The following is a 10,380-nucleotide window of genomic DNA, read 5'->3' as shown; positions in this document are numbered from 1 at the left end:
AGTCACCCAAATCAAACACACTGTGAGCAACTTAGAAAGTATGGCAGAGTTACAAGCATAGTGATTACAAGAACAAAAGAACAATCTAAATATGTTTTTCATGTAGTGTGGGCCTATTCTTATTTTTTTAAAAAAATGTTTTAAATTGTTCTTCCTAAGTCTTTTTACCATTAATTTTATCATTTTATTATTCTGGTAAACTGCTTTGAGGGTTTCTTTTGCAATCAAGCAATATATAAATGCTATGAAATAAATATATAAAGTTCAATACAAGAGTTACAGTGAAAACAGGTTTGGGCTCTGACCCCCCCCCCCCCCGAATTCACCCTGTCACATGGTTTGGCCTTGTGTGGTTCACTTTTTTAAACCAATGGCTGTTATGTGGGGAGCAAGTTGGATCAGGATCATGGCATGGCGGTGGGACGTTAAGCCTCTGCCCTTTCCGTGATCCTGATCCAAATTGCCCCCGCCCCCCACCCTGACAAGACTCACACAGACACAAACCCAAGTATGAGAAATAGCACAATAAGAGCCCACCAGACCAGGCCAGTAGCCCATCTGGTTCAGCATCCTGTTCTCACAGTGGCCAGATAGATGCCTCTGGGAATCCCACAAGCAGGATTTAAGCACAAGAGCACTCCTCCAGCCCATGGTTTCCAGCAACTGGGATTCAGAAGCACTGCCTCCGACCATGGAGGCAGAGCACAGGCATCATGGGAAGTAGCTTTTGATAGCCTTCTCCTCCACGAATTTGTCCAATCCTTTTTGAAAGCCATCCCTGTGGGAGGGAGTTCCATCGTTTACTATGCGCTATGTGCAGAAGCACCTCCTTGGATCTGGAGGAAGCCACAGTGTCCCTAACCTTTCTTTGAGTGAAGCAAGTCAGAGATCCTTCCATTGCATCCAGTGTTTTCAAGGGTGTGAACGCATCATCAAGCTAAAAACAGATGCAATTTCCCCTCCCTGTGGCCCAGATTGCTTTCTTTCTCCTTCCCCTAATATCTCTGAGTGTTCTTACTGCTCTTCTACCCTGAGGCTGAAACATATTGCGTTGTTTGCAGGGAGCCATCTGCAATTACTCCCAGACATCTTTCTTGAGTGATAATAGCTAGTTCAGAGTCCAGCGCTGTGTAAGTGTAATTAGGGTTATTTTCCCAATGCCCACCACTTTGCACATGTCAGCATTCCCTTTCATCTGCCTGTGTGAGAGCGAGGGCAGCGTTGTGGCATTCAGAAGGTCAAACATGTTGGCATGAGTATGCAGTGTCCGTGAATGGGTTGCTCAAGTGGCGCCTAATTGGGCAGAAGGAGGCATGGCCATGCTAGCGCCCATTGATTTCCCCATGGCTAAAGGGAGCTGAAAGTGAGGAGTGGTTTGTGTGCCTGAATGGGCCCCTTGAGTTCTGCGCAGCTGGAAAAGTAGCATGTCACTGACCAAGCTAAAGTATTGTGCCAGAAGCTGTCTTGAACCCTGTGAGCGTATTTGTTCAACTAGCACTCTCCTGTCTACCTTGGGAAGACAATGAGTAAATAAACCCCTGTGTTGCAAAATATGAGTCAGAGACTTTCAGAGACTTCAGTTTGTTAGTTTTGATGTTTTGAATTATTCCATAAAGTTTTTCACATTGCAATTGTTTCTGGCCATCATGTTGCTTTTGATATTGCTACCTTGAGAAGAGCCATAGCTCAGTGATGGAGCCCCTGGTTTGCATGCAGAAGGCCCCAGGTTCCATCTCTGGCCCCTGCCGGAAACCCTGGAGACCTGCTGCCAGTCATTGTGGGCAATACAGAGCAGCATGGACCAATGAACTGACTTAGTGGACGGAAGGTACCCTGTGCTCCTATGAATACTCCAGGAGTAGGGAATGTGTGGCTCTCCAAATGTTGCTGGGCTCTGACTCCCATTGTTCCTGGATTGTAGGATCTCTTTCCTGTCACTTGCTTCACAATATTTTTAACTGGATATGTGGGACACTGAACCTGGAAACGTCTGCATGCAAAGCAGGTCTCCACAAATGAGCCACCCTTCATTCATCAACTAATCATCCTGACTAGGCCTGGGCAATGTATCAATACATCTCTCAGGACCGGTATGAGGGCCATAGTGCGATGGCTCTTTCACCTGGTGGTATATCATGGGTGAAGCAGCCACCGCTCTTGAGTTCCTCTGATGAAGTGCACAGAAGTCCATGCAGGTTTGTGCCATGATAAGTGTGTTAAGTCTTCAAGGTGTCACCAGACATGATGCTGGGGATTGCGAACTTCTGGCTCTCCGGCTGAGATCAGCCTCCTTCACCTGCCAGCCCCAACCAGCCTGGCCTGAGGGGAAGCATGATGGGAACTGAAGGCCCCAGGCTCTCCCATTCCACCTTTGCTTGTCATCACCAACATTGCACACTCCATCTTCCATCAATCACTGGCCAATGTGGATGATGATGGGAGCTGATAGCTGGGATAACTCAGTTAGTAGAGCATAAGACTCTTAATCTCAGAGTTGTGGGTTTGAGTCCCGTACTGGCAAATGATTCCTGCATTGCAGGGGGCTAGGCTGGGTGACCCTTGTGGACTCTTTCAACTATACAATTCTGTGATTCTGCAGTTGTCAAATGACAGAGTGGCCTACTGGGAGTTGGCCAGGGCCGCAAATCCCATGGGCTCTCCAGATGCTGTCGGTTGGAGCACCCAGTTTAGTTGAGCTGAAAGAGGCAAGCAGTCTGACCTGGTCTAAGGCAACTCCCCCCCCCCCTTTTCCAGGTGACGTCCTGCCCCACCACTCCCTCAGATAATAAAGCAGGGTGGTGCAACCACAAGAACATAAGAACCAGACAAGAACATCAGAAGAGCTCTTCTGGATCAGGCCCATGGCCCATCCAGTATCCTCTACTCACACTGGCCAGCCTGAGCACAAGGCAAGGGCAAAACTCTCCAGCAAAGGATGGGCCCCTTCTAAGGTAATGCTTCTTTCTTCCTCAAGGGGACGCTCTCCTTCCCCAAGACCATCCTTCTCCCCGGAGTGTGGCACTGCTATGAAATCCCTGGCGGCCTCCTCGACCGCGCTCTCTGCTTCTGTTACCTTTTGCAGGTCCACCACTTTGACCTCAAGGTAACAAACTTTTCCCCTGAAAGCCAGCAGCCCTTTGCCCTTTGGACATGGCCACTACTTTTTCTCGGTGGGGAGCCAGTCCTACGTACGGCAGACCGTGCGAAACACGGTTGCCTCTCTACCTACAGTCAGCCGGGCTTACTCCCGAGTAAAGGCGCCTAGGGGGACAGAGGGGGAGGGACGAGGGCGGTCGAGAGCGTCTGCTCGCAAGAGGCACCAGCAGAAGACCTCGGCGCGCACCTGCCTTTCTTCGCCGAGGTTCAACGGGGCTGCAAGCCGCACCGACAGCTCCCTCCACCCGCCACTGGGAGCCTCCGCGCCCGCATCCCGGCAAAGCAGCGGCGGCCTCTCGGGCTGATGTCATCGGCCGCTTGCGAGAGGCTGTGCCTGCGCGCTCGAGCCGAGAGGGGGAACCGAGCCGCCAGTTGCGCGGGCCACGCAGCCTCGGCAGCGGCGACGACCAGCCGCGGGTTGGAGCTGCTCCTGGGCTGACGGATGCGGGGAGATGTAGGCAGCCGGAGCGCGGCTCCTCTTGCTAGCTGAGCTTCTGGCGGATCCCGGGAAGGGCGCTTGGGCTTCCCAGCTGCGAGGGATTCCGCCGACGGTGCGGGGCGAAAGGAAAGCCGGAGAGCCGCCGCCGCGCTTGGCAAGGATGCGCGCTTCGTCGCAGCTGGCGGCGCCTTGTCTTGTCCCCGCTGCCGGGCTCCGGGCTCTGGCCCAGCGCAGGCAGCCGACGCCCCAGTGATCGCAGCTGGAGGAGAGCGAGCCCCGCCGGCGCGGAGGGACGCTCGCCAGGCTCCGCCGCGGGGACGCTTTCTCGCTCCAGCAAGCGAAGCTCTTTCCTCTCTGGGCAGGGCCCGTAGGCAGGGGAGAAGTTGGCGGCCCCTCTCGCCGCCCCCCGTCCTGCCCGAGCCCGCGGGAATCCAAGCCAAGCCGCGGCCGCTGCCCCCTTCCCACGTTCCGAGGGGCCGCGGAGAGACGCGGCAGGCGGTGGCGCCGGGTGAGTAGCACGTTCCCCTCGGGGTGGGCGCTGGATCGCTCGGAGGGGGGGGGGGTGCCTCTCTCGCGGCTCCACGTCCGGATGCTTTATTAGACGGGTGGGTGAAACCCAGGTAGAGCTGGGTGCCTGCGGACCTCAGAGGGGCGGCGGGGGAGAATGCCGCGTGCGCTGCGATCCGGAGATGTTGCTTTTGAAAAGCGGGGGCGGGATCTGGTTTCTAACTAGGAAAGGGCAGGCGCTTTGCGTATGCTCGGAGGTGCTCTTTCCTTGAGGGCTGCTTTCTGTTTTGTTCTGTCTGTGGAGTTTTTAGTGCTGCATTCAAGCAAGAGTGTCCAACATTGTGAGCAGGATTTCATTTATTATTATGAATCATTTTTTAAAAATCATACGCAGAGTGATATAGATACAGTACCCCTTTTCCTAGAGCAGCAAAGTATGAGAAAGTGACTGGGCCAAGGTCACCCAGTGTGCTTTGGTGGTTGCGTGTGGGAATTTGAACTCTGCTCTCCCTTGTCAGAGCTCTTCCCACTAACCGTTATGCGGCACTGCCTTTTCAGTCTCTGCACACAGCTTTGCTGTGATTCCTGGCATTGATGTTTGCAGTGTGTGGGGGGGTGGGGGTGGATTTCCAGGCCTGCTCTTGGCTGTATTCAATATCAAGGCTACAACAACCCTGAACCTACTCTGACGCGGAGAAAACAGTGGTGTGGATAGGAAATCTTAGACTCTGGTCTGCTGGGGACTCCTCCTTAGATGGTGATGTGTGTTTGCATCCTTTGCTTCAAAATACGATGCCCATCCAGCCGCATTGAGGGTCCTAGTGCTGCGTACGCAGCCCCTCAAGCATCTCTGTCTGGTACCCAGGACTCGCCCCATCCTGCCCTGCTTGGCACCTTCCTGGAGTGTAATTTGCCCGCCTGGATGTGTCCTTCTGCCTGTGGTGCTGCTTCTGGCTCTTCTGGATGGGTTGTGCCAGTGTGTGTGAACTAGCCTGTGGTTTAATCCCTGCCCACCCCTGGCATATGCCTGCCCACCCCAAGGGTTGACCAGGAGGGAATACTGCCTTCCAGCTGGAATATATGCCCTGTCCCTGCTCCAGAGTAATGGAGGGTGATGCTATTTGTGCAGGGGTCAAGCAACCACTTTCATGGCAAAGGAGTTCATGGCATTCTTGCCTTTCTGCCTTCCTGTGTCGAGTGTACCAGTTCATTTAATAGATGATTAGTGGGTAAAATCTGCTGACTTTACTTGAAAAAGAACACTGAGTTGACCATGAGTATAACAGCTCTTAAGAGAGCATTATCTGTGGTCTAAAAATAAGGGAGGGTGCCTTCCCTCCCTAATGCACTTACATGTGCAATTAATGGTAGCCCTCACACACACACCCCACAGCTGATTGGCAGCTGATAATGTGACTCACCCACCTTATGGGACTGTTGAGCAGACATCTACTTGTATGAGCATTCTTAGCAACTGTGCATTATTATATTGAAAACAGGGTGTGTATACATTGTGTATTTTTGGGTGATGGAATGGAGAGAACTGAATGCTGAACAAAGGAAGCCCTGGACACGGGGGTGGGGGTGGAATGAGGCAGAGATCTAGACTGCTGGATCTGACATGATGGAATAGCTCCTTCTGAAAAATTGATTAAGCATAGCTCAAACGCAGCGATCAGGTGGGGATGGGAAATCTGTGGTGGTGCCTGAAGAGCAGGCGAAGAGGAAGAGCAAGCTTTCCTCTTCTGTTTCTTGCCTCTTGGAAAACTGCTTTGTGCCAGTGGCTCCTTCCAGGAATGCTATTGTCTGTCTTTAATGGCTTGGCTACTCTTGGACTCCAATTTTGTTAGGGCTGGCAGAGCTCCTAAAGTTTAATGGGTGGTGGGCAAATAACAACAACAACTCCCCACCATGTGATAAAGCTTATTCTCTGCCACAGTATCGCTTGCTGGTGGATTTCTGCCTGTCACATAGCTGCCAAAGGAACAACCAAACAGAAAATGTGGCAACACTCCCTGTGTTATTGTCTCATTGCAGAGGGATGCTGGGGAGATTTTGGTAACCTTGATTGCTGAAGGAACATAGGAGGCTGCCTCAGACCAAGTCAGGTTATTTGTGCATCTATGCTACTATTGTCAACTCTGACTCGCAGCAGTGGTCCAATCCTTTCTAACTTTTAATTTCCCATCACCTGCTGTCGAATCCTTTTTAACTGGAAATGCCAGATACTGATGCTGAGACCTCCCAGATGCAAAGCGTGAGCTCTGCCCTGATGATAAAAATTCATCCAGTGGCCTCAGCTTGCACAATTGTTCCTTGGCTATTTCTTTCCTTTAAGTGACCCACCACCTGATCTCACCTCAAGTGGATGTTTTAAGCTCTCCTGCTTCTCTAAACTTCAGAAGGTGAAAATATTATTGGGAGTTCTTCTTGGGTGTCACATCAATAGACTGAATTATGTTGCATTCTTAAGGGTATATTCATCTGTTTTTATTTACTGCATTCATATTGCACCTTATTCTCCAAGGAGTTCAAGCTGGTGTGCTGTACAAGGTTCTCCCCTTCCTCATTCAATCCACACAACAGCCCTGTGAGGTAGGTTAGACTGAGAGGCAGTGACTGGCCCAAGGTGAGCTTCATGGCTGAGTGGGGATTGGGACCCTAGTCTTCCTGGTCCTAGTCTGGCACTTGAACTGCTTTGCCACACTTGGGCTCTGGATTTGTGGCCAAGATATCTTAACAATAGCCATCTTCTAGCACCCATTCATTTGTGACATCACCAGTCATGTTCCCCCAATACTTGAAGTGCCCTTGCTAGTGATGTGGGTGATGTGGGGCAGAACCTTCTCAGCAGTGGCTCCTGGGTGGAATTTAGTGGGCCAGCTTCAACTAGGTGGCATCTTTTGCAGTGCTTGGGAGAGGTGGACCGATTTCTCCTGCTTCTGCTTTTTCTCACTTTTGTGCTTTAACTTGTTCACACTGGCTTTGAATGCAATTCTGCTGGGTTTGTTTGCTTTTTTGAAGTAAAACACTTTGCTGTCACTTTTCTTAGAAGTGGTTCTTTAATGTGGCTGCAACATTATACTGTTCAGGCAGGTAGATGGTTCACTTTAACAGATCATCCCCTTCCTGGCTGCCAAAGTATCATCAGTTGGTATTGTGAGATCTTTAGGATGAAGGGTGAGTTTGAAATATCTCTGTGAAATAAATGCTATGCTGGCTCTGGAGAAACATATATATCTAGCTAACGATGCACACAAGTGAATAGGGTGGAGCAAAAAAGGGGGTTGTTGCGATGAGTTACTTTTTAAAAACAAGAGACAATAGATGAAAAGGTGTCAGATATCACAAGAACGTGCCTGCTGGATGAGGCCAGTGGCCCATGCACTCCAGCATCCAGCGACCAGGCAGACACCTAAGGGAAGCCAGACAGACAGCAGCACCTGGGCACAAGAACAGCCTTCCTTCCTGTGGTTTCCAGCAAGTGGCATTCAGAAACATTGCTCTCTCTGACTGGAGAGGCAGAGCCAAGCCATTGTGGTTCATAGCCATTGCTAGCCTGATCCCTCATGTGTTTGTCCAGTCCCCTTTTAAAGCCATCTAAGTTGGCGACTTTAAATTAAAATAAAGCAGAAACTCTTTTTATTAAAAGCCTTTTCACCAAGCTGAACTGGGAGATGTCACCTGAAGGTGGAAAGCAATCGTCTCAGGCAAAACTTCAAGGGAAACCTATTCATAAGGTTCACAAAGCTTTTATCTGAGAGTGGAAAGGTAGAAAGTGGAGTTAGTATGTTCAGGGTGGGGAGGGCAGCTTGATGTTGTGTTGGTAGGTGACCAAATGACATAAGGAAGTCTTGTCCTTCCTCTGGTGTGTGTCAAATGTCTAACAATTTTGGTAACAGATAGCATTTAGTAGAAATTGCATCTGGTGGTGTATGCTAGAGGTCCATTTCTTTCTTGTTCCTGAATGTGTCTTGTAATTGAGTCTCTGAAAAATGTATCTTTGACAGCTGTCTGGCTAGAAATTGGTAAAGTTTTGTTTCCCTATTCTGAAGGGCTGCCAATGGCATTCGGAGGGCTCATAAAGGGCCTTCCAGCCTGGTTTGATGCATGCTGTCGAAACACATGGAGCATCTGTTTTCCTGCTTACACCCTGCCACGCCGCCCCCTTTTTTTAAAAACGATATTTATTAAAGTTTTAAACAATAAAACAAACTTCACATTCAAAACAGGGTAGGAAAAAAGAAAAAACACCATCACAATCAATAAAAAAACACAGAAAAACACAGTAAAAAACCCACCATAAAAAGTAGAAAAAGAAAAAAGACATAAAAAAGACGTAAAAAACCAATTTCTTAGTTATTGTTCTCATAACCCTCCTTCCAGACTCCCTCACATCTCCCTTTTCTGTGTTTCCTTTTACACAATCTTATTCAGCAATGCCTCTCCTTCTTTCAAATCTTATTTTGTATTATACATTTCAACTGTCATGTCTCCAATTTTTCCCTTTATTATCAATTTATTTAAGTTTGACATAATATTATTTTAACTTCACCTTAGTTCTTATTAAACCATTTTTTACATACTCCTTTCAACTATATCACTAATACCATATTATCTTTATATCCTGCATCATTCTAACATTCATACAATTTGCAATACTTTTGCAAGTAGTCTTTAAATTTCTTCCAGTCCTCTTCCACTAGCTCTTCTCCCAGGTCTCGGATTCTGCCAGTCATTTCTGCCAATTCCATATAGTCTATCAATTGCATCTGCCATTCTTCCAGAGTGGGCAAATCTTGTATCTTCCAATGATTTGCGATGAGTAGTTTTGCTGCTGTTGCTGCGTACATAAAGAAAGTTCTGTCCTTTTTTGGCACCATTTGGCCAACGATGCCCAAAAGAAAGGCCTCTGGTTTCTTAGGGAAGGTATATTTAAATACCTTTTTCAGTTCATTATAGATCATTTCCCAGAAAGCCTTAACCTTTGGGCACGTCCACCAAAGATGAAAGAATGTTCCCTCAGTTTCTTTACATTTCCAACACTTATTATCTGGCAAATGATATATTTTTGCAAGCTTGACTGGGGTCATGTACCACCTGCTGCCACGTCGCCTTCAATGAACCCCTGGGGCTGGTTCAGGCAAGATTTGGGGAACGGCCCCCAAGTGAGCAAGACTGCAACTGGAAAGTCTCCTGATGGCTATATACTTACAGCAAAAAGGGCTCTGCTTGCCATTTTGAGGAGATCTTAGCAGTTTGTGGGGAGTGATGCAAATGTTTGGCATTTTACAATGTGCTCAGTGATTCTTGTACCTTCCTTGGCGAGCGTACCCTAACTGCTTCTTGGGGCTGTCACTAGAGCTGCTCTGATTCGGATCAGGAGTGGGAACCACTTCACTGCATCATAGAAGTGTAGAGTTGGAAGGGACCACAAGGCTTATCCAACCCCCTGCAATGCAGGAATCGCAGCTCAAGGATCCCTGGCAGTTGGACTCTTGAGGAGGATTACTGAAGGGGAAGATGAGACTACAGAACAGAGCCCTTTGGACACACACTCGCTGCTGCTAGATGTGCCCAAATCTACTGGTGAGGATGGAGTCCTGGAAGCTGCCTCTCCCTCACCAGCAGAAGGGACTATTAGAGACAGTTGTGGCTGTTTCTCCAACAGAGCATGAGAAGGTGGGTTTGGTGATGTCACCTGCAGAGATGCAGTATATCAAGATGGCACTTGTCTGCCAAGGTGGAGCGCCTCCCTTCAGGCCAGGATTCTTACAAGTAGCTGGGCATTTTCCACCTCAGCTTTGAAGAGTGGCAGGGAAACTCATTGGAACAAACACTTTCACAGCTCCCATTCAGTCTTGGAACCCATCCAAGACTGAATGATGGGGACTTGATCATAAATCTTTCATGGCAGCTAACATCCTTGTTGAGGAAAACAGCAGACAGTCTCACCCCAAAGGGAGGGGATGATGGAGATAGTCTCTTAAGACTGCCTGAATCCCTCCTCTGATTGGATGTTGCATCCTGCTCACCACACATGTGCAGTATCTTGACCTCTGTCCCTTCAATGGGATGCAACTAATATTTTCCCAACCTGCCCAGCACATGGGTAGGAGCGGCACCTTTGTTGGCTTAATAGGAAAAAGAGTTATCTTTGGGTGGTAGTGGAGGATGATGTGCACTTGGGCTTCAGACTTCTTGTCTTGTTGCATTTCCAGAGAAAATTATAATTATTTTTTTAAAAGAGTGATCTAGATTCACCTTCCAGAGACTTT

The 10,380-nt window shown here is 48.8% G+C and overlaps 1 protein-coding gene across 1 annotated transcript in view; it reads left to right on the top strand.

Annotated features, from left to right (window-relative positions):
- The first annotated feature begins 3,315 nt into the window (after positions 1-3,315).
- Positions 3,316-10,380, top strand: part of LINGO1 (leucine rich repeat and Ig domain containing 1) — a 694,970-nt gene continuing 687,905 nt past the window's right edge. The window contains exon 1 of the mRNA XM_077934575.1: positions 3,316-4,103. The gene's annotated coding sequence lies outside the window, so the exon portion shown is untranslated. The remainder of the gene's footprint in view (positions 4,104-10,380) is intronic.

The sequence above is a fragment of the Podarcis muralis genome, chromosome 9, assembly GCF_964188315.1.
Source record: "Podarcis muralis chromosome 9, rPodMur119.hap1.1, whole genome shotgun sequence".
In the NCBI taxonomy this organism is placed as follows: domain Eukaryota; kingdom Metazoa; phylum Chordata; class Lepidosauria; order Squamata; family Lacertidae; genus Podarcis; species Podarcis muralis.
The sequence above is the reverse complement of the archived record's forward strand: the minus strand, read 5'-3'. Positions and strand labels throughout refer to the sequence as shown.